A 25105-nucleotide genomic window follows, 5' to 3' on the forward strand; every position below is an offset into this window, starting at 1 on the left:
AACTAAAACTGTTGCACACAGAATATGGTGTAGTTGTGCATAGCAACCAATCAGTAGACATTTGTGGTTCATTTTATTCTGAATTTCCGAATTACAATAGTACCGAATTTAAACTAATCCGAAATAACGGAAAAAAAAAATTCAGACGAAATTCGAATCCGAATCGTTTTCCAATATTTTTCGAATACTTTTGGAATTTGAATAGTTTTTGAATAGTTTTCGAATTCAACTAGTTTTCGAATTTCCAAAGAGAATAAAATAGAAAATAAAGGAATAGAATAGAAAAAAAAATAATAGAATAGAAAAGAATATAACAGAAAATAAAAATAGAATATAATAGAGTAAAACAGAACAAAATAGAATAGAAAATAAAAGAACAGGTTAGACTAGAATATAATAGAAACAAATAGAATCGAATAAAATAGAAAGAATATAACCATCTTCTGAAATTCGAATTTCAAATAGGAGAAATTTGGATACATAAGAAAAGAATGGAATGGAATAGAAACAAAAATGATATAATAGAATAGACTATAATAGAATAGAAAAGAATAATACAAAAAAAACAATAGAATAGAAAGAATATAACCATTTCCCAAAAAGGTAAATAGAATCAATTCGAATTTGAATAGATTAGAAAAGAATAGATTAGAATAGAATAGAAAATAACAGAATAGTATAGAAAAAAACAACAGAATAGAATATAACCATCTTCCAAAATTCCAATTTTGAATAGAATAAATTTGAATAGAAAAGAATAAAATGGAAAAGAATGCAATAAAGAAATAGAAAAATAATACAATACAAAAAACAGAAGAATAGAAAGAATATAACCATTTCCCAAAATTCAAAAAGAATCAATTCGAATTTCAGAAGATGGTTATAATCTTTCTGTTTAATTCTATTCTTTTATTCTATTCCATTCTATTCCGTTCTATTCTGTTTTTTTATCTGCTATCCTATTTTGTTCTATTTTACTCTATTATATTCTATTCTTTTATTTTCTGTTATATTCTTTTCTATTCTAGTATATATTTTTTATGTTCTATTTCTTTATTTTGTATTCTATTTTATTCTCTTTGGAAATTGGAAAACTATTCAAATTTGAAAATTATTCGTATATGAAAACTTTTCGAATTCGAAAACTATTCGAAATTCATTCAAAAATTATTCAAAATTAATTCGAAAACTATTCAAAATTCATTTGAAAACTATTCAAAATTGATCCCAATTCCAATATTCAAATCGATTTGAATACGAATAAACGAAACGAATTCCGAAAATGAAATTAACGAATTTAACTGAACAAATTTTATTTCGTCATGTAAATAATGAATCGAAACAAAACAAATTTTTTCGTTCTGCACATCAGCTTCAGCTTGTTCAATTAAGCTTTGCCAATAAAACCTAGAAGCTGATTGGTTAATATACACAGCTGCACCAGATACTGTATGCAACAGTTTTAGTGAGGCTGCATTCACACCTGAGCGTTTCAAAGTCACGCTTTTTTTGCTGCGTTTTTGTCGCGATTTTGTACAGGTCACCAATGTAAAAAGCAGAGAAAAGCCTGTAAACTGCCCTAAATAAACTCATGTTCTTTTTTGAGCTTAAGGCGTTTTTTTAGGCGTTTTGCTTCAGGTGACAAAACACTCAGATGTGAACAGGTGCCATTAAAACGAATGGGATTTTGCTTGTTGGGCGTTTTTCATGCCTTTTTTTGGGTGTTTTACGTTTTATGAGCTGAAAACCCTCAGGTGTGAATGGAGCCTAAATCTTCCCCACTGTATCCTTTTCTCCTGGCCATGGGAGAAAACTGTGTAAAAAGAAAAATTTTAGTAATAAAAAAAGCTAAAAGGGGTTGTAAACCCTCGTGTTTTTTCACCTTAATGCATTATATGCATTAAGGTGAATAAACTTCTGGCAGTCACCGGCCCCCCAGCCCCCCCGTTTTTACTTACCTGAGCCCCGTTATTCCCTCACCAGGGACGCGCTGTCCCTCTTTGCCCAAAGTTCTCGGCTCTTGATTGGATAGATTGATAGCAGCGCAGCCATTGGCTCCCACTGCTGTCAATCAAATCCAATGACGCAGGCACTGGGGGTCGGGGCCGAGTCCGGCATTCCTGTCTTTGGACGCAGAATGATGGACTCGGGAGCGCGCCCGTGGGACAGCGATTCTCCTAGAGGGTTATCAGATGTGGGGAGGAGCCATGAGAGCCCCGAGAGCCCAGAAGACGATGATCGGGGCCACTCTGTTCAAAACGAGCTGCACAGTGGAGGTAAGTATGATATGTTTGTTATTTTAAATACAAAAAAAAAACAAGCCTTTACATTCACTTAAAATAGCTAAATCAGAATTTGATCTAGGTCATTGTCTGGGCTCCATTCACAACTGAGCGCTGTGCTTATGTGCATTTTTCATTTTTTCCCACTTGAATGTTCTGCCCTACGTGCGACAAATGCGCCAAAGTAGTTCCTGCATCTTCTTTGGGCGGTGAGTGTCACACTTTTTTAACCACCCATTTTTTCACACACTATAGCACACAATAAAACACACGTCTGCTCAGAAATAATGGCACCACAAGAGAGATGCGCATTTGGTTAAGTGGGGCCTTAGACCCCGTTCACACTGGAGGCAAAAAAAGCCTGAAAAAAAGCCTCATCTGCAATCCCAGTGTGAAAGCCCGAGTGCTTTCACATTGGGGCGCTGCGCTGGGAGGGCGTGAAAAAAAGTCCTGCAAGCAGCTTCTTTTAAGCGCTTTAGGAGCGGTGTACACACCGCTCGTAAAGAACCCCTGCCCACTGAAATCAATGGGCAGCGCAGCCGAAGTGCCTGCAACCCTTTTAACCCTTTATTCAAGTGCTAGCAGGGGGTAAAAGCGCCCGAAAAACGACGATAAAGAGCCGCTAAAACTAGCGGCACTTTACCGCCCACGCCCCCACGCTGGCAATGTGAAAGGGCTCTTAGAGATAGGATCATGGTCAGAGTCAAAGTTCAGTCTCAATGGTCAGTGTACCTCAGGTGGGAATCGTTTTTTATTTTAACCACTTAAGGACCGAGCCTCTTTTTGACACTTGTTTTTTACAAGTTAAAATAATTTTTTTTGCTAGAAAATTACTTAGAACCCCCAAACATTATATATATTTTTTTTTCAGGCACCCTAGAGCAGGGATATGCAATTACCGGACCTCCAGCTGTTGCAGAACTACAAGTCCCATGAGGCATAGCAAGACTCTGACAGCCACAAGCATGAAACCCAGAAGCAGAGGCATGATGGGACTTGTAGTTTTCAACAGCTGGAGGTCTGATAATTGCATATCCCTGCCCTAGAGAATAAAATGCCAGCCATTGCAACACTTTATGTCACACCGTATTTGCGCAGCAGTCTTACAAGAGCAATTTTTTGGAAAAAACTACACTTTTTTTGACTTAAAAATAAGAAAACAGTAAAGTTATCCCAATTTTTTTTATATTGTAAAAGATAATGTTACACCGAGTAAATTGATACCCAACATGTCATGCTTCAAAATTGCACCCGCTTGTGGAATGGCGACAAACTGACCCTTAAAAATCTCCATAGGCGTTGTTTACAAATTTCTACAAGTTACCAGTTTTGAGTTACAGAGGAGGTCTTTTGCTAGAATTATCACTCTAACGATCGTGGCGATACCTCACATGTGTCGTTTGAACACCGTTTTCATATGCGGGTGCGACTTACATATGCGTGCTCTTCTGCGCGCAAGCTCAGCAGGACAGGGTGCTTTCAATTTTTTTATTTTATTTTTTTCCTTATTTATTTTACTTTTTATTTTTACACTGTCCTTTTAAAAAAACAATTTTGGGTCAATTTTACTCTGTTTACAAGGAATGTAAACATCCCTTGTAATAGAAAAAAAGCATGACAGGACCTCTTAACCAGTTGCCGACCGCCGCACGACTATATACGTCGACAGAGCGGCACGGGCAGGCAAAAGGACGTATATGTACGTCCTTGCCTGCCCGTGGGTGGGGGGTCCGATCGGACCCCCCCCCCAGTGCCTGCGGCGGTCGGCAAATCTCCCCCGGCGATCGGAGGTGAGGGAGAGGCCATCCATTCGTGGCCCCCCCCTCGCGATCGCTCTCAGCCAATGGGATCATTTCCCTGCCTCTGTATTGTACACAGAGGCAGAGGAAATGATGTCATCTCTCCTCGGCTCGGTATTTTCCGTTCCGGGCCGAGGAGAGAAGACTGCAATGTAAGTGCACCAACACACTACACACAGTAGAACATGCCAGGCACACTAAACACCCCGATCCCCCCCCCGATCGCCCCCCGATCCCCCCCCAATCACCCCCCCCCGTCACAAACTGACACCAAGCAGGTTTTTTTTTTTTTTTTTTCTGATTACTGTATTGGTGTCAGTTTGTGACAGTTACAGTGTCAGGGCAGTGAGTGTTAGGCCCCCTGTAGGTCTAGGGTACCCCCCTAACCCCCCCTAATAAAGTTTTAACCCCTTGATCACCCCCTGTCACCAGTGTCGCTAAGCGATCATTTTTCTGATCGCTGTATTAGTGTCGCTGGTGACGCTAGTTAGGGACGTAAATATTTAGGTTCGCCGTCAGCGTTTTATAGCGACAGGGACCCCCATATACTACCAAATAAATGTTTTAACCCCTTGATTGCCCCCTAGTTAACCCTTTCACCACTGATCACTGTATAACCGTTACGGGTGACGCTGGTTAGTTTGTTTATTTTTTATAGTGTCAGGGCACCCGCCGTTTATTACCGAATAAAGATTTAGCCCCCTGATCACCCGACGGTGATATGCGTCGCCCCAGGCAGCGTCAGATTAGCGCCAGTACCGCTAACACCCACGCACGCAGCATACGCCTCCCTTAGTGGTATAGTATCTGTACAGATCAATATCTGATCTGATCAGATCTATACTAGCGTCCCCAGCAGTTTAGGGTTCCCAAAAACACAGTGTTAGCGGGATCAGCCCAGATACCTGCTAGCACCTGCATTTTGCCCCTCCGCCCAGCTCGGCCCAGCCCACCCAAGTGCAGTATCGATCGATCACTGTCACTTACAAAACACTAAACGCATAACTGCAGCGTTCGCAGAGTCAGGCCTGATCCCTGCGATCGCTAACAGTTTTTTTGGTAGCATTTTGGTGAAATGGCAAGCACCAGCCCCAGGCAGCGTCAGGTTAGTCCCAGTACCGCTAACACCCACGCACCGTACACCTCCCTTAGTGGTATAGTATCTGAACGGATCAATATCTGATTCGATCAGATCTATACTAGCGTCCCCAGCAGTTTAGGGTTCCCAAAAACGCAGTGTTAGCGGGATCAACCCAGATACCTGCTAGCAACTGCGTTTTACCCCTCCGCCCGGCCCAGCCCAGCCCACCCAAGTGCAGTATCGATCGATCACTGTCACTTACAAAACACTAAACGCATAACTGCAGCGTTCGCAGAGTCAGGCCTGATCCCTGCGATCGCTAACAGTTTTTTTTGTAGCGTTTTGGTGAACTGGCAAGCACCAGCCCCAGGCAGCGTCAGGTTAGTGCCAGTAGCGCTAACACCCACGCACGCACCGTACACCTCCCTTAGTGGTATAGTATCTGAACTGATCAATATCTGATCCGATCAGATCTATACTGGCGTCCCCAGCAGTTTAGGGTTCCCAAAAACGCAGTGTTAGCGGGATCAGCCCAGATACCTGCTAGCACCTGCGTTTTGCCCCTCCGCCCGGCCCAGCCCAGCCCACCCAAGTGCAGTATCGATCGATCACTGTCACTTACAAAACACTAAATGCATAACTGCAGCGTTCGCAGAGTCAGGCCTGATCCCTGCGATCGTTAACAGTTTTTTTGGTAGCGTTTTGGTGAACTGGCAAGCGCCAGCGGCCTAGTACACCCCGGTCGTAGTCAAACCAGCACTGCAGTAACACTTGGTGACGTGGCGAGTCCCATAAGTGCAGTTCAAGCTGGTGAGGTGGCAAGCACAAATAGTGTCCCGCTGCCACCAAGAAGACAAACACAGGCCCGTCATGCCCATAGTGCCCTTCCTGCTGCATTCGCCAATCCTAATTGGGAACCCACCACTTCTGCAGCGCCCGTACTTCCCCCATTCACATCCCCAACCAAATGCAGTCGGCTGCATGAGAGGCATTTTTATGTCCTCCCGAGTACCCCTACCCAACGAACCCCCCCCAAAAAAGATGTTGTGTCTGCAGCAAGCGCGGATATAGGCGTGACACCCGCTATTATTGTCCCTCCTGTCCTGACAATCCTGGTCTTTGCATTGGTGAATGTTTTGAACGCTACCATTCACTAGCTGAGTATTAGCGTAGGGTACAGCATTGCACAGACTAGGACACACTTTCACAGGGTCTCCCAAGATGCCATCGCATTTTGAGAGACCCGAACCTGGAACCGGTTACAGTTATAAAAGTTACAGTTACAAAAAAAGTGTAAAAAAAAAAAAAAAAAAAAAAACACAAACAAAAATATAAAATAAAAAATAATAGTTGTCGTTTTATTGTTCTCTCTCTATTCTCTCTCTCTCTATTCTCTCTATTGTGCTGCTCTTTTTTACTGTATTCTATTCTGCAATGTTTTATTGTTATTATGTTTTATCATGTTTGCTTTTCAGGTCTGCAATTTTTTATACTTTACCGTTTACTGTGCTTTATTGTTAACCATATTTTTGTCTTCAGGTACAGCATTCACGACTTTGAGTGGTTATACCAGAATGATGCTTGCAGGTTTAGGTATCATCTTGGTATCATTCTTTTCAGCCAGCGGTCGGCTTTCATGTAAAAGCAATCCTAGCGGCTAATTAGCCTCTAGACTGCTTTTACAAGCAGTGGGAGAGAATGCCCCCCCCCCACCGTCTTCCGTGTTTTTCTCTGGCTCTCCTGTCTCAACAGGGAACCTGAGAATGCAGCCGGTGATTCAGCCAGCTGACCATAGAGCTGATCAGAGACCAGAGTGGCTCCAAACATCTCTATGGCCTAAGAAACCGGAAGCTACGAGCATTTTATGACTTAGATTTCGCCGGATGTAAATAGCGCCATTGGGAAATTGGGAAAGCATTTTATCATACCGATCTTGGTGTGGTCAGATGCTTTGAGGGCAGAGGAGAAATCTAGGGTCTAATAGACCCCAATTTTTTCAAAAAAGAGTACCTGTCACTACCTATTGCTATCATAGGGGATATTTACATTCCCTGAGATAACAATAAAAATGATTAAAAAAAAAAAAAAATGAAAGGAACAGTTTTAAAATAAGATAAAAAAGCAAAAAAATAATAAAGAAAAAAAAAAAAAAAAAAAAAAAGCACCCCTGTCCCCCCTGCTCTCGCGCTGAGGCGAACGCAAGCGTCGGTCTGGCGTCAAATGTAAACAGCAATTGCACCATGCATGTGAGGTATCACCGCGACGGTCAGATCGAGGGCAGTAATTTTAGCAGTAGACCTCCTCTGTAAATCTAAAGTGGTAACCTGTAAAGGCTTTTAAAGGCTTTTAAAAATGTATTTATTTTGTTGTCACTGCACGTTTGTGCGCAATTGTAAAGCATGTCATGTTTGGTATCCATGTACTCGGCCTAAGATCATCTTTTTTATTTCATCAAACATTTGGGCAATATAGTGTGTTTTAGTGCATTAAAATGTAAAAAAGTGTGTTTTTTCCCCAAAAAATGCGTTTGAAAAATCACTGCGCAAATACTGTGTGAAAAAAAAATTAAACACCCACCATTTTAATCTGTAGGGCATTTGCGTTAAAAAAATATATAAAGTGTGGGGGTTCAAAGTAATTTTCTTGCAAAAAAAAATAATTTTTTCATGTAATCAAAAAGTGTCAGAAAGGGCTTTGTCTTCAAGTGGTTAGAAGAGTGGGTGATGTGTGACATAAGCTTCTAAATGTTGTGCATAAAATGCCAGGACAGTTCAAACCCCTCCAAATGACCCCATTTTGGAAAGTAGACACCCCAAGCTATTTGCTGAGAGGCATGTCGAGTCCATGGAATATTTTATATTGTGACACAAGTTGCGGGAAAGAGACAAATTATTATTTTTTTTTTTTTTGCACAAAGTTGTCACTAAATGATATATTGCTCAAACATGCCATGGGAATATGTGAAATTACACCCCAAAATACATTCTGTTGCTTCTCCTGAGTACGGGGATACCACATGTGTGAGACTTTTTGGGAGCCTAGCCACGTATGGGACCCCGAAAACCAAGCACCGCCTTCAGGCTTTCTAAGGGCGTAAATTTTTGATTTCACTCTTCACTGCCTATCACAGTCTCGGAGGCCATGGAATGCCCAGGTGGCACAAACCCCCCCCAAATGACCCCATTTTGGAAAGTAGACACCCCAAGCTATTTGCTGAGAGGTATAGTGAGTATTTTGCAGACCTCACTTTTTGTCACAAAGTTTTGAAAATTAAAAAAAGAAAAAAAAAATTTTTTTTTTGTCTTTCTTCATTTTCAAAAACAAATGAGAGCTGCAAAATACTCACCATGCCTCTCAGCAAATAGCTTGGGGTGTCTACTTTCCAAAATGGGGTCATTTGGGGGGGGTTTGTGCCACCTGGGCATTCCATGGCCTCCGAAACTGTGATAGGCAGTGGAGAGTGAAATCAAAAATGTACACCCTTAGAAATCCTGAAGGCGGTGATTGGTTTTCGGGGTCCCGTACGCGGCTAGGCTCCTAAAAAGTCTCACACATGTGGTATCCCCGTACTCAAGAGAAGCAGCAGAATGTATTTTGGGGTGCAATTCCACATATGCCCATGACCTGTGTGAGCAATATATCATTTAGTGACAACTTTGTGCAAAAAAAAAAAAAATAAATAAATAAATTGTCACTTTCCCGCAACTTGTGTCAAAATATAAAATATTCCATGGACTCAACATGCCTCTCAGCAAATAGCTTGGGGTGTCTACTTTCCAAAATGGGGTCATTTGGGGGGGGGGGTTGTGCCATCTGGGCATTTTATGGCCTTCAAAACTGAGATAGGTAGTGAGGAGTAAAATCAAAAATGTACGCCCTTAGAAATCCTGAAGGCAGTGATTGGTTTTCAGGGCCCCGTATGCGGCTAGGCTCCCAAAAAGTCCCACACATGTGGTATCCCCATACTCAGGAGAAGCAGCTAAATGTATTTTGGGGTGCAATTCCACATATGCCCATGGCCTGTGTGAGCAATATATCATTTAGTGACAACTTTTTGTAATTTTTTTTTTTTTTTTTTTCCATTATTCAATCACTTGGGACAAAAAAAATGAATATTCAATGGGCTCAACATGCCTCTTAGCAATTTCCTTGGGGTGTCTACTTTCCAAAATGGGGTCATTTGTGGGGGTTTTGTACTGCCCTGTCATTTTAGCACCTCAAGAAATGACATAGGCAGTCATAAATTAAAGACTGTGTAAATTCCAGAAAATGTACCCTAGTTTGTAGGCGCTATAACTTTTGCGCAAACCAATAAATATACACTTATTGACATTTTTTTTACCAAAGACATGTGGCCAAATACATTTTGGCCTAAATGTATGACTAAAATTGAGTTTATTGGATTTTTTTTAGAACAAAAAGTAGAAAATATCATTTTTTTTCAAAATTTTCGGTCTTTTTCCGTGTATAGCGCAAAAAATAAAAACGGCAGAGGTGATCAAATACCATCAAAAGAAAGCTCTATTTGTGGGAAGAAAAGGACGCAAATTTCGTTTGGTTACAGCATTGCATGACCGCGCAATTAGCAGTTAAAGCGACGCAGTGCCAAATTGTAAAAAGTGCTCTGGTCAAGAAGGGGATAAATCCTTCCGGGGCTGAAGTGGTTAAATAAGAGATCTAACATTTATACTTAAAAGCAATAAAAAAAAAAATTTAATGTAATATTTTTTTCGCAAAAAAAAAAAATTTCCCTTTAAGACTATTGGGGGCAGAAGTGACGTCGCTTCCGCCATCTAATGTTATGGAGCCGAGCGGGGGCCATCTTTCCCTCACTCGGCATCCAGACTCAGAGGGAAAAGGACGCGATCGTCTCCGCCACTAACCGCGGGTAGAGTTGCCACCTCATCCCTTTAAACCCGAACACCTTTGAATTACACGGGTTCTGAGGCTAATTAAATGCAGACAAGGCACCAAGTGAGTTTAATTACCACCTTAATTAGCCACAAAACCTGTGTAATTAATAAGTATTCGGGTTTAAAGGGATGAGGTGGCAACCATACCGGCGGGCCCAGTAAGCGACGTAAACAGCCGGAGCACGGCGGGCCCTCTCACGCCCCCGATAAAAGTGATCTCACGGCGAATCCGCCGCAGAGACCACTTTTATCTTAAAGAGAACCGCTCACCAGTTCTGTAAATACCGGGGTTATGGCAGCTAGCTGCTGCCATAACCCCGGTATTTGGCATCAAAGTGTCGATGTACAGGTATGGCGATTTGCGTGAAGTGGTTAAATTTAGTATCAGTGTGTTTTAGGCAATATAAAATAGCAAAGTGTGCACTGTTGTTTCTGGTACAAACAACAAATACACACACACACACACACACACACACACACACACACACACACACACACACTTGTCAAAAGTATTGGGACACCTGCCTTTACACGCACATGAACTTTAATGACATCCCAGTCTTCGTCCGGGGTGTCTCAGCCAATGGGCAGGGATTTTCTTGAGTCCCTTGGCCTGCTGGGAGAGCCTATTTATCTGGGTGGAGCCAGGGGATCGGGGTTCTGTGCCACCTGGACGGCTGTCTGGGTGGACGTGTGTTGTAATGCCCCGGGCTGCTAGGCCATAAGCCTTGGGCCTATCCCAGGGACATCTGGCTGCTAGGCTGTCTGAGGGCCTATCCAGAAGCAAGAAAGCAGCATAGGGTTGGGACTGCGGATTGCAGTCCAACCAGCAGCAATGTTTCTGCCGGCCGGAGAACCAGCTGTGGTCAGAGGTAGAAGGGAAAATGTCGCCATTAAGGGACCATTCACCTTGCTACTGGAGACCACTGTGAGTAGCTGAAGCAAGAGCCTGAGCAGTATTCTCACCAGTTGAGAACGGTGAAGAAATAGGAAACTTCAGCAGGTGCCAAGCCTGGGACCCAGCCAGTGGAGGTGATTACTTGCAGAGCATTATTGTGTGCCAAGCCAGGGACCAAGCAGGCCAGAGGGGTGACACTTGAGGAGTATCTGAGTGCCAAGCTAGGGACCCAGCAGAAACGTGAGGGGCGACGCTTGAGGAAGATACTGAGTGAGAAGATTGGAAGAGCTTGGAAGATCCAGTGGCGAGTGGATCTGTTAGTCTAGTGAAAGACTGGGAGCTCAGCGGAGTGAAGTTCTACAATAGGAGATTGTAGGAGAAGTGAAGGAGTTCATTGCAACCTTTGTTAGAAACTGTTACAAGACTGTTGCCATAGGAGACAGCGTTCCTACTCATGCAGATGTGTTGTCTGGCTAGATACTTTTCCCTGCATGACTGTCTACCTATAGAAGTCTCGGAGTCTCCCAATTAACATTGCATCTGTTGGAGATATAACAACTTTCAGCTTAGCCTATTGACTGCAGTTCAAAAACAGGACACTAGATGTCGCTCACTGATATGATATGCTATGCATTTTTCTATGATGTGTGGTATTTCCTATACATAGTGTTGTACTTGTTGGTTTTCTTTTTCCTGTCTGTGTTCTTCTTACCATGTGAGGTGACATTTTTGCTAGTGTGGTTATGTTCCAATAAAGAAGCCAGTTCCTGTTACTCCACAACGTCTAATCTGAATTAACTCCGCTGCACCCAGCAATCGTACTCTGCAACAGGTTATGGGCGCAGTGTTCGGATAAGGTCTTATGATCAGGTGCGGCCCAGGCAGAACAAAGCCTCGAACGGGAGACAGTGTGGCTGATGCGGAGATCGACATAAGGGAGTTTTCCAGTGACATCTCCTACCCTGTTTTCCCGAAAATAAGACCTATCGTGATTGTCGGTGATGGCTGCAATATAAGCCCTACCCCCCAAATAAGCCCTAGTTAAAGTCCTTGTAGGTCTTATTTTCAGGGTAGGTCTTATTTTCAGGGAAACAGGGTAGGACAATTATCAGCTATGGAAGTTCATAGTGGAAATGCTAATATCCAGAGACGACTTGTGGGAGGTTACCACCACAGAGAGGCCACAGGATAATAATCAGGACTGGCTCAAGAAAAACAGACAGGCACGGGCCACCATAAGTTTACTAGTGGCGGATGATCAGCTCATTCATATACGCCATGAGAACATAGCGAAAGGCATGTGGGACATATGGAAAAGACTGCATGAAAGATCCAGTTTAACAGGTTCCTGACCGGCGCACGCCGATGTACGTCAGCAGAATGGCACGGCTGGGCAAATGGGCGTACCTGTACGTCCATTTGAATTCCCTGCCGTGCCATTGCGTGCGCGCCGGCTGGGAGCTCTGTGAGTCGGGTCGCAGGCCCCGTGGACTTGATCGCCTCTCGGAGCGGACGAACGGGGAGATGCTGATGTAAACAGCATCTCCCCGTTCTGCCTAGTGACAAGTGTCACTCGATCTCTGCTCCCTGTCAGCAGAGATCAGTGACGTCACACACCAGCCCATCCCCCTGACAGTTAGAAATCACTCCCTAGGACACACTTAACCCCTCCCTGCCCCCTAGTGGTTAACCCCTTCACTGCCTGTGTCATTTACACAGTAATCAATGCATTTTTAATCGCACTGATCGCTGTATAAATGACAATGGTCCCAAAAATGTGTAAAAAAAATGTCCGACATGTCCGCCATAACGTCGCAATCACAATAAAAATCGCTGATCGCCGCCATTTCTAGTAAAAAAAAATTTTTTTATAAAAATGCTATAAAACTATCGTTGCACGCCTGCGCCATTGTCAGTTAAAGCAACGCAGTGCCGAATCGCAAAAAACGCTCTGGTCAGGAAGGGGGTAAAATCTCCTGGGGCTGAAGCGGTTAAAGAGCAAGCTGTTTTTGCTGTGGAAACTTTATAAAATGAGACTTGGCAGAGAACAGGACATGCAGGAGCATATAAACGCAATGCTGGAAGGGATTGGGCAACTTAGATCAATCGGGAAGAATATAACAGAAGTCACACTGCAGCCATGTTGTTATGCAGTTTGCCTGATACATATACTGCACTAATCAATGCACTGGAGACACGACCTGAGACAGATCTGACGCTAGCATTTGTAAAAACCAGGCTTATAGATGAGTGTCAGAGAAGAAAGGAATTAGTGCATGACTCCACAGAAACCGACACCAGAACCGCTCTTAAAGTTACAGACGCAAGGTTACACAGGAAAGAGACCAGAGTGTGTTTCAGATGCCACAAACAGGGACACATAAAAAAAGACTGTACTATATGGAAAGCAGAGCAAATAAGACAGAGTCCCTCTTATGCTAAACAAAAGGCCAAAACCACAATCAATGATCCATGGGAAGGAAACTGGAATGCCACATTTAAAACGACAGGCAACAATAAATGCCAAGGCTGGTGCATCGATTCGGGGGCAACCAGTCACATAACGAGTGATAAAAGTTTCTTCACAGAACTTGACCTGAACAACAAAGAAACTATTTATCTCGCAGATGGAAGCAAAATACATGCAGAAGGATATGGGCATTTAACCAACGTATGCCTGGATGATGCGGGACATTTTTTGGCCATACCAGTGAAAGATGTGCTTTAGGTTCCTAATCTAGAAGGAGGACTCTTATCTGTGAAGCCTCTAACAGCCAGAGGACTCGCTGTAAAATTCCAAGGTGACAAGTGTTCTATGGTAAATGGCAAACAGACAATAGCAAGTGCCAAGCTGGATGATCAGCTTTATCACCTCAACACAGTGAAGGAAAAGGGGAGACTATGTACACACAAGCACAATGACTGTATACATATATGGCACAGACGTCTAGGTCACAGACACCCAGAATACATACAGGAACTACAGAGGAGGAATCTGACAAGGGATCTAACAGTATCCCCTTGTCCAGTTACCTTTAGCCCTCATGCACACAGGCTGTTAAAAAAACGTTATGAAAACGCCAGTATCTTTGCAGTGATTTTTTTAAACTTTTTTTCAGCTTTTTTCAGCGTTTTTGCAATAGCGTTTTTTAGCGTTTTTGAGCGTTTTTCCGCGTTAGCGTTTTTGAGCGTTTTTTTTTTTTCAAAATTTTTTTTTTTTTTTTTTTTTTTTCAATGGAGCTGAAAAACGTCTCTCAGAACCCGCTGGTCCTGGGTTTTTTTTACAGCTTAAAAACGCCTATGCTACTTGCAGCTCAAAAACGCCTAGGTGGGCATGAAGCCATAGACTAACATAGACAGGCCTTTTTAAGCTGCCAAAAAAACTCAAAAAAGCAGCTGTAAAAACGTCCGTGTGCATGAGGACTTAAGTGTGAATGTTGCATTAGATTCAAAGCGACAAGAGCAACACTTGCCAAAGTCAGTCAGAAGAGAGCTTCAAGACCACTTGACTTAGTTCACAGTGATGTGTGTGGTCCCCTAAACCCACCTACACCTGGAGGCAACAGGTACATAGTGACTTTCATAGACGACTATGCAAGATACACAGTCACCTACCTAATGCAATACAAGAGTGAAGTTTTCGACAAATTAATCCTTTCATGACTAAGCCTATTTTTGAAATTTGGTGTTTACAAGTTAAAATACATATTTTTTGCTAGAAAATTACTTAGAACCCCCAAACATTATATATATTTTTTTAGCAGAGAATCTAGAGAATAAAATGGAGATTGTTGCAATATTTTATATCATACGGTATTTGTGCAGCGGTGTTTTAAATGCAAATTTTTGGAAAAGGGACACTTCCATGAATTAAAAAAAATCCAAACAGTAAAGTTACCCCAATTTTTTTGTATAATGTGAAAGATGATGTTACGCCGAGTAAATAGATACCAAACATGTCACGCTTTATAATTGTATGCACTCGTGGAATGGCGACAAACTATGGTAGCTATGAATTTCCATAGGCGACGCTTTAAAAATTTTTTACGGTTACCAGGTTAGAGGTACGGAGGAGGTCTAGGGCTAGAATTATTGCTCTCGCTCTGACGATCGCGGCGATACCTCACATGTGTGATTTGAACACTGTTTACATATGCGGGCGCTACTTCCATATGCGTTTTCTTCGATGCGCAAGCTCGCGGGGACCGGGGGCGTTTAAAATTTTTATTTATTTATTTATTTTATTTATTTTTAGACTTATAAATTGTGTTTAAAAAAAATGTTTTTTTTTTTTTACTTTTATTGCTGTCACAAGGAATGTAAACATCCCTTGTGACAGTAATAGGTGGTGACAGGTACTCTTTATGGAGGGATCGGGGGTCTAAAAGACCCCCGATCCCTCCTCTAGGATCCCTCCTCCTCTGCACTTCAAAGTATTCAGATTGCCGAAAACGGTGATTCTGAATACTGTGTATTTTTTTAAATTCTGCGCCATTGGCAGCCGACTAAACGGGAAGTGACATCGCTTCCGCGTTTACATTGAGAAGGCTGGAACGAAGCCACCCACAGCTTCGTTCCAGCCTGCCCACAGCCGCCGGAGGCAGCCGATTGGACACCGGGCCTCCCGATCGAACGGGAGGCCCGGTAAGAGCGGCGGGAGGGGGGGGGCGTCCCCTCCCGCTCCTCTGGTATAACAGCCGAGCGGCTTTTAGCCGCATCGGTTGTTATATACGGGTAGCCGATCGCCCGCTCAAAACAACGGTACCGGGATGATGCCTGCAGCTGCGGGCATCATCCCGGTATAACCCCGGAAAGCCGAGTACGTACATATGCGTACGGTCGGTGGGAAGGGGTTAAAAGACTATATAATAAAGACCAATAACAAGTTTCAGAGGAAGCCTCTCATACTTCAGAGCGATAATGGAGGTGAATTCACAGGAGGTAAAATACAAGAGTACTTAAAACATAATGGAATAGAACATCAAAAGACAGTCCCGTATACACCAGAACAAAATGGAGTAGCTGAAAGAAAGAATAGAACTCTTGACTAAAATGATCAGATGTATGCTGATAGACTCTGGACTACCACAAAAATACTGGGATGAGGCAGCTATGACAGCTGCATATTTGCAGAACAGATTTCTTTCCAGAACAGTGGAGAAAACCCCATATGAATTATGGCACAATGTGAAGCCAGGTATAAAACACCTAATGCCGTGTACACACGAGCGGACTTTTCGACCAGACTGGTCCGGCGGACAATCCGATCATGTGTGGGCTTCATCGGACCTTCAGCGGACTTTTCCAGTCTGAGGGACTTCAAATCTTTCCGACGGACTCGAGTCCAATCGAAAAATCTGCTCGTCTGTATGCTAGTCCGACGGACGAAAACCCACGCTAGGGCAGCTATTGACTACTGGCTATCAACTTCCTTATTTTAGTCCGGCCGTACGTCATTACGTACAAATCCATCGGACTTTGGTGTGATCGTATGTAGTCAAGTCTGTCGGAAGTCCGTCGGAAAGTCCGCCCGTGTGTGGGCGGCATAACAGTTTTTGGATGCAAAGCATTCATCTATATACCTGAAGAAAAACGCACCAATTCCAAAACAGAGCGTTTGAAGGTATCTTCGTTGGATACAGTGACAATGTCAAGGGTTACAGAATCCTAAACCCCAAAACAAACAAGGTTACCATTAGCAATAGCATAACTTTTGTTGAAGATTTAAGAGGCAATGTAATGACAACAGTAGAAGCAAGAATAGTAGAGAAAACTGACATTGACCAGCCCATCTCTGTAACTTCCGAACAAGCAATTGAAGTGAGTACAGACTCAACCAGTACTGAAGAGCAGACACAAGAAGGCTCAGACACAAAAACAAGACGTTCAACAAGAGAAAACAAAGGTAAACCACCTATACGTCTCTCATACATAGCAAGTACGGCCAGTATCAACGAACCTGCAAGCTGGGAAGACATATCTCAGCTTTCAGAACAAGAAGCAAGTAAATGGTTAAAGGCTGCTGAGGAAGAGATAAAATCCATGCATGACACTAAAACATGGATACTTACAGAACTAACACCCGGTAGGAAAGCCATAGGCTGTAAATGGACTTTTAAAGTGAAATACAATGCAGATGGCACAATTTAACGGTACAAAGCAAGGCTAGTAGCCAATGGCTATTCTCAAAAATACGGAGTGGACTTTGATGAGACGTTATAATTGAAAATGTTGTACCTCCACAGAGTGGTACTGTGGATACGACACTAAGTTATTTTGCCATGTCCCGATATTTGAAGTACAAGAAATTTAAGGTTTTTGGATGATGGACTTTTTAGGCATAACACATTCTTATAAAAAATTACCGTATTTATCGGCGTATAACACGCACAGGGGTATAACACGCACATTCATTTTAAGAGGGAAATTTCAGGAAAAAAACTTAAATTTTAAATAAGGAACTTTGAAGCAAAATAAGGGTCAGTGCCTATCTGCAGCCTCACCATTGCCTTCAATGCAGCCTGATCAATTCCCATCTGCAGTCTCACAAGTGCCATCAGTACAGCTTCGCCATTGCCTTCAATGCAGCAGCCTTGCCATTGCCTTCAATGCAGCAGCCTTGCCATTGCCTTCAATGCAGCAGACTCACCATTGCCTTCAATGCAGCAGCCTCACCATTGCCTTCAATGCAGCAGCCTCACCATTGCCTTCAATGCAGCAGCCTCACCATTGCCTTCAATGCAGCAGCCTCACCATTGCCTTCAATGCAGCAGCTTCACCATTGCCATCAGTGCAGCCTGATCGATGCCCATCTGCAGCAAGTGGGGACAGGGAGGGGGGCGGGATGAGTGCTGACAGATTACATGCAGTGAGAATCCTATGATAGACAGAACAGTGGTCCAATGGCAGCCCAGGAGACGGGACTTCCTATTACAGAGGCCGCCAAGTAAACAGGAGATTCTCACTGCATGTAATCTGACGGCCACTCCCGCCCCACTCCCTGTCCCCTCTGAGGCAGCTAAAATTTAAGTATTGGCGTATAACACGCACATGCTATTTGCACCCGATTTTCATGGTGAAAAAGTGAGTGTTATACGCCAATAAATACAGTAATATTTATTACAGCGTTAAAATCAAAACAATTACACAGATTTCTCATATAATTCATTCACAGAATGTAGCCTATGAGCATGAAAGGCACACCACCTATATACAATAAGGTCAAACCCCGGAGGGCCGGACTGATCACTCTTGAGATTGATAGAGCTTGACGAGGGAGCGTGTCATAAAGTGCTCAACTTTGCTCTACATGTTACGTGTAAGGAAATGCTTCTTCAGGAGCTATGGCGAATTATTCAATCATAGATAAAAAAGGGAGAGAAGGGGTGAGGCAGAGAGTAGTATCCTCAATGATGGTAGAGATTCACAATGATTCGGAGGAGTTTAGGAGGGTAACACTTCAGGAACTATCTAGGTTTAATCCAGAGGGTAATTCTATGCCACTATCAACAATTAGAAAGTGGTCTTTAAGGTAAAAGATGGTGCACAGGACTGCTATTAAAGCGGGATTCCGGCCTGAAAAAAAAAAATTAAAAGTCAGCAGCTACAAACACTGTAGCTGCTGACTTTAAATAAGTACTTACCTGTCCTGGGTGCCCGCGATGTCGGCCGCCCGAGGCCGACCCATCCCTCGGCTCTCGGGTCCCGGCACCGCCATCCTAGGTAAGGGAAACAGGCAGTGGAGCCTTGAGGCTTCACTGCCAGTTTCCTACTGCGCATGCGTGAGCGGCACGGTGCTCCGTTCTATGAATGGCCTCGTGGTGTTCTGGGAACACACACAGTTCCCAGAAGACACAGGGCCGCTCACCGAGGAGAAGAACACGCCGCGGAATGGGAAGAGGCAGATTAGGAAGACTGCCTAGCAACAAGGTTTTAGGTAAGTTTAAAAATATTTTTTTTTCAAATGTTTTTTTATTTTTTTTTGGATTTTTGGTGATTTTTTTTTTTTTTTTTTTTTTCAGGGTGGCCCTCCACTTTAAAAAGCTGGCTTGTTCAATGTAAGGAATCCTCCCATTGTGTCCATGTCTATTATCCCATAACACACTGGTCCTTAAACACTAAGTTCCTGGCAGAGTCTCCTCTTTGCGATCGTGCCGCACAAACAATAATAAGAGCTGCTTTTGTTATTTGTGCGACGCGGTCGCAAAGAGGAGACTCTGCCAGGAACTTATATGCTTATTTATGTGGATGATATCCTGATTTGCTTTGAGCAAAAGGGGATGAAGTAAAAATACTGGAAAAACTAAATCAGCACTTTGACACCAAAGATCTTGGCAACATAAAGAATTACCTCGGCATCCAGATCGAGAGAGAGGAAGATGGGAGCTTTCTTCTGAACCAAAGGCACAAAATACAAGAAATAATTGAAACATTTGGAATGGAAGACGCCAAACCACTAAAGTCTCCCATGGAAACCAATTACCCCTGCTACAAGGCCAGACATTGCAGCAACTGTTGGAATCCTATGCAGAAAGGTTTCGCTCACAAGTAAAAAAGATTGGAATGCTGTAAAGCGAATCATTTGCTATCTTAAAGGGACTTCCCTTAAAGTTACTGGCAAGTGATGAAAGCACCTTAACAGGATATGTGGATGCTGACTGGGCAGGAGACACCAGTGACAGAAAATCTCCCAGTGGCTACTTATTCTTTCTGTCAGGAGGTGCCATCAGTTGGACTAGTAAAAAGCAACTCTCTGTTTCACTGTCGTCTACTGAAGCAGAATACGTTGCTGCAGCGCAGGTAAGCCAAGAAGTTATATGGCTGAGACAGCTATTAACAGACTTGGGTCAACCACAGTTGGGACCAACAGAAATCTATGAAGACAATCAAGGATGCCTTGTACTTGCGCACATGGAAGGAGTTAATTCAAGAACCAAGCACATTGATGTGAAGTTTCACATTCTTAGGGATCTTCAAGAGCAAGGTTTTCTTGAGTTACTTTATTGCCCAACCGAGGATATGACAGCAGATATCCTTACAATGCCCCTGACCGCTGAAAGACATTCAAGGCTTACAAAGAAGATGGGTTTAACAGACTAAGCCTTAGCTATTGAGAAGGGGTGTTGGAGATACAACAACTTTCAGCTTAGCCTATTGACTGCAGTTCAAAAACAGGACACTAGATGCTAATGCTCAGTGATATGATATGCTATGCATTTTTCTATGATGTGTGGTATTTCCTATACATAGTGTTGTATTTGTTGGTTTTCTTTTTCCTGTCTGTGTTCTTCTTACCATGTGAGGTGACATTTTTGCTAGTGTGGTTATGTTCCAATAAAGAAGCCAGTTCCTGTTACTTCACAATGTCTAATCTGAATTACCTCCGCTCTCAGAAACAGCATCTACTTATGGGTGTCTTGGCCCCAACCCTCTCTCCCACAGTTCTGTTTAAGAGACAATAAATCTCTTTGCATTCAAGAAGTGTCTGTCGCCTATCAATCTACCTTGCATTACACCCACCATGCCTTGTAACCCACTCTACACAGAAGGATGTCAGCTGTCCCTAACCCTGGAGGTCACCATTAGGCCTCAGGGGCCCCGAAACTTGGCTACAAAAGTATACTGTAAATCAGGGTATATATGCACTGCAGGTTGAAGGGAAAAAAAAACTGATAGATTTTTTGACGTGGATGCAGGGATCTCCCCCACTGCGCTATTGTATTCTTACAGCGAGGGCTCCCCCTCATCAGAATACATAGATCAGCCCTGCCGCTATTGGCTGAAAGCGCTAATTGAATACTGGTTTTCCATTTGTTTGGCTGGCTTCTGTTGAACAGAGAGGAATACACACATATCGAAAGTCGGATGGTTCCTGCTGAACCAGCTGATTTTCAGTACGTGTGTAACCAACTTAACCCCTTGGAGATGGTGCCTTTTGGCCCTTTAAGGGGTTTAGGATTGGCTGTCACAGTGGTTAGCTGTTTGGAAAGCTTCCAATCGCAAGCAGGGATCGGGAGCTTTCCGCTAGCTGCTGGTAACTGTGCCGGGAGCGTGCAGGGTGTGCGTCCTTGGCACAGCTGTATTTGCACTAATGTATCCAAATACGCTGCAGCTCGTCACCAAGGCCCATCCGCAAAGAGGCCCCATATTTGTGTGCGGCCAGAGCCAAGAGGTTAAAGTAGAATGTAAAATAAAAAAAAGTTGGAACATTCATTCAAGGAAAAATGTTCCATTCTACTCCTTCAAACTTTCTCACCACCGCAGTTTAAAAATGAATGCCAATCTGACAATTTCATGATTAGTGAACAAACTTTCTTTTCATTAGAATTTACATTGGAAATTCTAAGCATCTACTAACAGAGAGAGGGAGAGGGAGAGAGAGAGAGAGAGAGAGAAGGGGGAGAGAGAAGGAGGGAGAGAGAGAGAGGAGGGGGAGAGAGAGAGAGAGAGAGAGAGAGAGAGCGGGGGAGAGAAGGAGGGAGAGAGAGAGGGGGGGAGGGGGAGCAAGCAAGAATAAGGGAGAGAGAGAGAAGGAGGGAGAGAGATAGAGAGAGGAGGAGGGTGAGAGAGAGAGAGGATGGAGAGAGAGAGGAGGGGAAGAGAGAGAGAGAGGAGGGGAAGAGAGAGAGGAGGAGGAGAGAGAGAAAGCGGAGGGGGAGAAAGAGAGAGAGAGGGAGAGAGAGGGAGAGAGGAGGGGGTGGGGGCGAGAGAGAGGGGGGAGCGAGCGAGAGAGAAGGGAAGAGAGAAGGGTGAGAGAGAGAGAGAAGGAGAGAGAGAGAGAAGGAGGGAGAGAGAGAGAGAAGGAGGGAGAGAGGGAGAAGGAGGGAGAGAGAGAGAGAGAGAGAGAAGGGGGGAGAGAGAGAGAAGTAGGGAGAGAGAGGGAGAAGGCGGGAGAGAGGAGAGAGAGAAAGCTGGAGGGAGAGAGGGAGAAGGAGTGAGAAAAAGAGGGAGGAGAGAGAGAGAAGGAGCCCTGATAGCAAGCAATTGTGCTGCAAGTTTGAAAATGACTTGCTAAGCTACTGCTAGACTTGCCAGACTTCACAAGTTTGTTGCACAACTGAAGCAATTCTGCATTGCATGACTCCAGATCAACTTTCTTTGCAAACATTCTGCTAGTCTGCTGCAAGTTCTGCTTCAGTTATATTGTGCAATAGTCATCTCACCACAGGGGTCACTGTGGCTAAATTTTCATGTAGACTTGCAGAGCTCTTGCTTTAGATTCATCACTGCAACTTTGCTCTTGCTAGAGATTTGCCACACAAATTTGCTACATATTGGAAAAGTGTCAACTAGAACTTGTGCTTCAAGTGCTCTGCAAATCTACAACTGTGAAAATGTGCACAAAGTTAACAGACTTACAATTCAACACTGTCACAAATTTTTGACAAGTTATCCTTGCGTTCTGGGAGGGAGAGAGAGAGAACAGACAGAGGAACTACATGAGAGGAGAAAGTAGTCATATACTGTAAGTGTAATGGACACCCCATCCACCACCATGATATGCAATATCTGATCTGATGGCCACATACTACAGAAAGGAAAGAACATGGAAAACACTGAGGAGAGAGAGCAAAAAATGTAGGCTGAGATATACTAAGGAGAAGAGGGGAAAGAGTAAAAAAGAGAAAAATGAAAGATAGATCAGAAAAGAATAAAGCTGAACATAGATGGATCTTTTATTTTTTTATCTACAATCACCCTGTCGTGTTTTCCCCACTTAATCAACGCTGTAGGCATAGCTGATCAGTGTTTTCTGATGGTGGGGGAGCCTCCCCTCTGTCAGAATACAAAGGCTCAGTGGGGAGGATTCCCCCCATCCACATTAAATGTGTGGATGGGGAAATTGAGTCTTTTTTTTTTTTTTTCATTCAACATCTGGTTGAACTAAATAAAATGATATCATCTATGAGCTGCTTAAGAACACAAAAGAGGATAGGAGGGGAAAAAAGAGATGAGATAAAAGCAAACCCACAAAGTAAACACAAAAGTGTGGACAGAGACACACAGAAATAAGCTTTCCATGTACATGCACAGAGGTGAATACACACATTAAAGAGTATGGTAGCAATACATTGTCAGAGCTGTGTGCTTTACCTGCTGTCACTGATGCTGCCTTCTGGACTGATGAGTTGACGTTCCGCCCGGTGAACAGACATGGGAGGTGTTACAGTGGGCAGGCACATAACTAAACATCTACTGATTAGTCTCTAATTGTGCTGACTGTTTGTTTTATTACATCAGTCATTGACAGTTGTTGCGGCTTTGTGACACTGCTAGTTCTGCTGTTGGGAACACCAAAATGCAATGCTACTTTCCTTACCAAAATCTTTTCTTTGCTGGCCAAAATGCCGCAAAGTATTTGCCAGTGAGGAAGAATAGATAGAGTGACGTCATAGAAAAAAGGCTCGGTTCACACATATGCGATGCGGGAACCAGCGCGATTCCTGTGCGGGTACCCGCATTGCATGTCTCTGGCAGGCAGTTCACACTGTCCTATGCGAACCGCTGCGGGTGTCAATACAAAGTTAACGACACCCCAAGATCGGTTCGCAGATCGCAGTGCGAACTGTGAACTGGTGCAGGAATCGGATCGCATAGGTGTGAACACCCATGCGATCCGATTCCGATGCGGACCAAAAAAAGGGTCTTGCACCATTTTAGTCCGAATTCGATGCAAATTCAGTCATACAATCTGTGCATACTGCACAGCAATGCAGTACTCACAGTGTTATGCATATTTAAGTTTCTGTATATTTAAAGCGGAGGTCCACCCAAAAATGGAACTTCTGCTTTAAGTGAAGGTGACCCCCTGACATGCCACATTTGGGTCCAGCTCCCAGTTCCTCCCGGGGCACCGCGGCTCCGGAAGCAAGTTCACCTCTCCCCCCCCTCTCAGAAATCATCTGGGATACGTCACAGGTCCTAGATGATTGCCTGGCCAGTCACAGTGCGCAGCGGGACCACAGCCACAGCCGGGCGCCCACAGTGACAATGCTGGTGCCACAGAGAGGAGGGGGAGAGGAGCGGGGCTTTGTACACCCGCATCACTGGATCCTGGGACAGGTAAGTGTCAGCAGCTGCACTTTTTGTAGCTGCTGACTTTCATATGGGTGGAACTCTTCTTTAAGTTTATATGTATTTTGGCATCTGTTCACAAATTGATATATGTAGGAATATATCTAATTAGTAATCACAGCGCCCCCTATCATCACTTCACATCGCTGTAGTGTGAGCCCAGCCTTAAGCTGGGGGTTCACACTAGTGTGAATTGGATGCGGCTTTCCCCACATCCAATTTTGACAGGAGATTATGACCGGATCTCAATAAAGCCGGTTCACACCTCTCCGAGCGAATTGCACAGGGGTCCTGTGCGTTTTTGGCTGCGTTTTAAGTCCGAATTCAGGCAAACATTCAGGCTTGATTTGTCCATGAAATGGAGAACAGGGACGCACCGGACCCCTGCTGTCAGCTGCATCAGTATTAGGTGTGAACCCAGCCTCAAAGTAGTATTAAAAATTCTGCATTTTTTTTTTAGCTTAAGACATTGAGCACAAGATAAACATCTCTTAGTAAACTATTTGTTAAAATTCTTACAGCAGCACATGCAGTTTACACCTTTTAGACCCCTTTCACACTGGGGCTGCGCCACAACCGCGATAGCGGCACTTTACCGTAGTTTTAGTGGCGCTTATTAGCCGCTAGTGGTGGCGCTTTTAACCCCCACTACGGCCGAATAAAGAGCTAAAAGCACCCCTATTTTGGCACTGCCGAATCGCTTTGCAGACGCTTTGGCAGCGCTGCCCATTCATTTCAATGAGCAGGGCGTTTTGGGAGCTCTGTATACACTGCTCCCAAACCACCCCAAAGATGCTGCTTGCAGGATTTTTCAGAACGTCCCGCAAGCACACTGCCCCAGTGTGAAAGCACTTGGGCTTTCACACTGGGGAGGCATGGGAGGCGTTTTTCAGGAGTTTTTTTTAGCACTAAAACGCCTGAAAAACGGCTTCAGTGTGAAAGGGGTATCAATGCTGCGGGCTCCTGCTTTCTAAGTGCTGCTTCTAAGAACCTCCGATCTTTACAGTGTACCCCTTCATCACGTGATCTGTGATGCAACAGGTCGGGAGGAGCCGGGT

At 43.8% G+C, this 25105-nt stretch overlaps 1 protein-coding gene across 1 annotated transcript in view; it reads right to left on the reverse strand.

Annotated features, from left to right (window-relative positions):
* Positions 1-23122, reverse strand: part of LOC141134707 (beta-1,3-galactosyltransferase 2-like) — a 63602-nt gene extending 40480 nt beyond the window's left edge. The window contains exon 1 of the mRNA XM_073624145.1: positions 23067-23122. The gene's annotated coding sequence lies outside the window, so the exon portion shown is untranslated. The remainder of the gene's footprint in view (positions 1-23066) is intronic.
* Positions 23123-25105: the final 1983 nt, after the last annotated feature.

Source organism: Aquarana catesbeiana, linkage group LG03 (genome assembly GCF_042186555.1).
Source record: "Aquarana catesbeiana isolate 2022-GZ linkage group LG03, ASM4218655v1, whole genome shotgun sequence".
Taxonomy (NCBI): domain Eukaryota; kingdom Metazoa; phylum Chordata; class Amphibia; order Anura; family Ranidae; genus Aquarana; species Aquarana catesbeiana.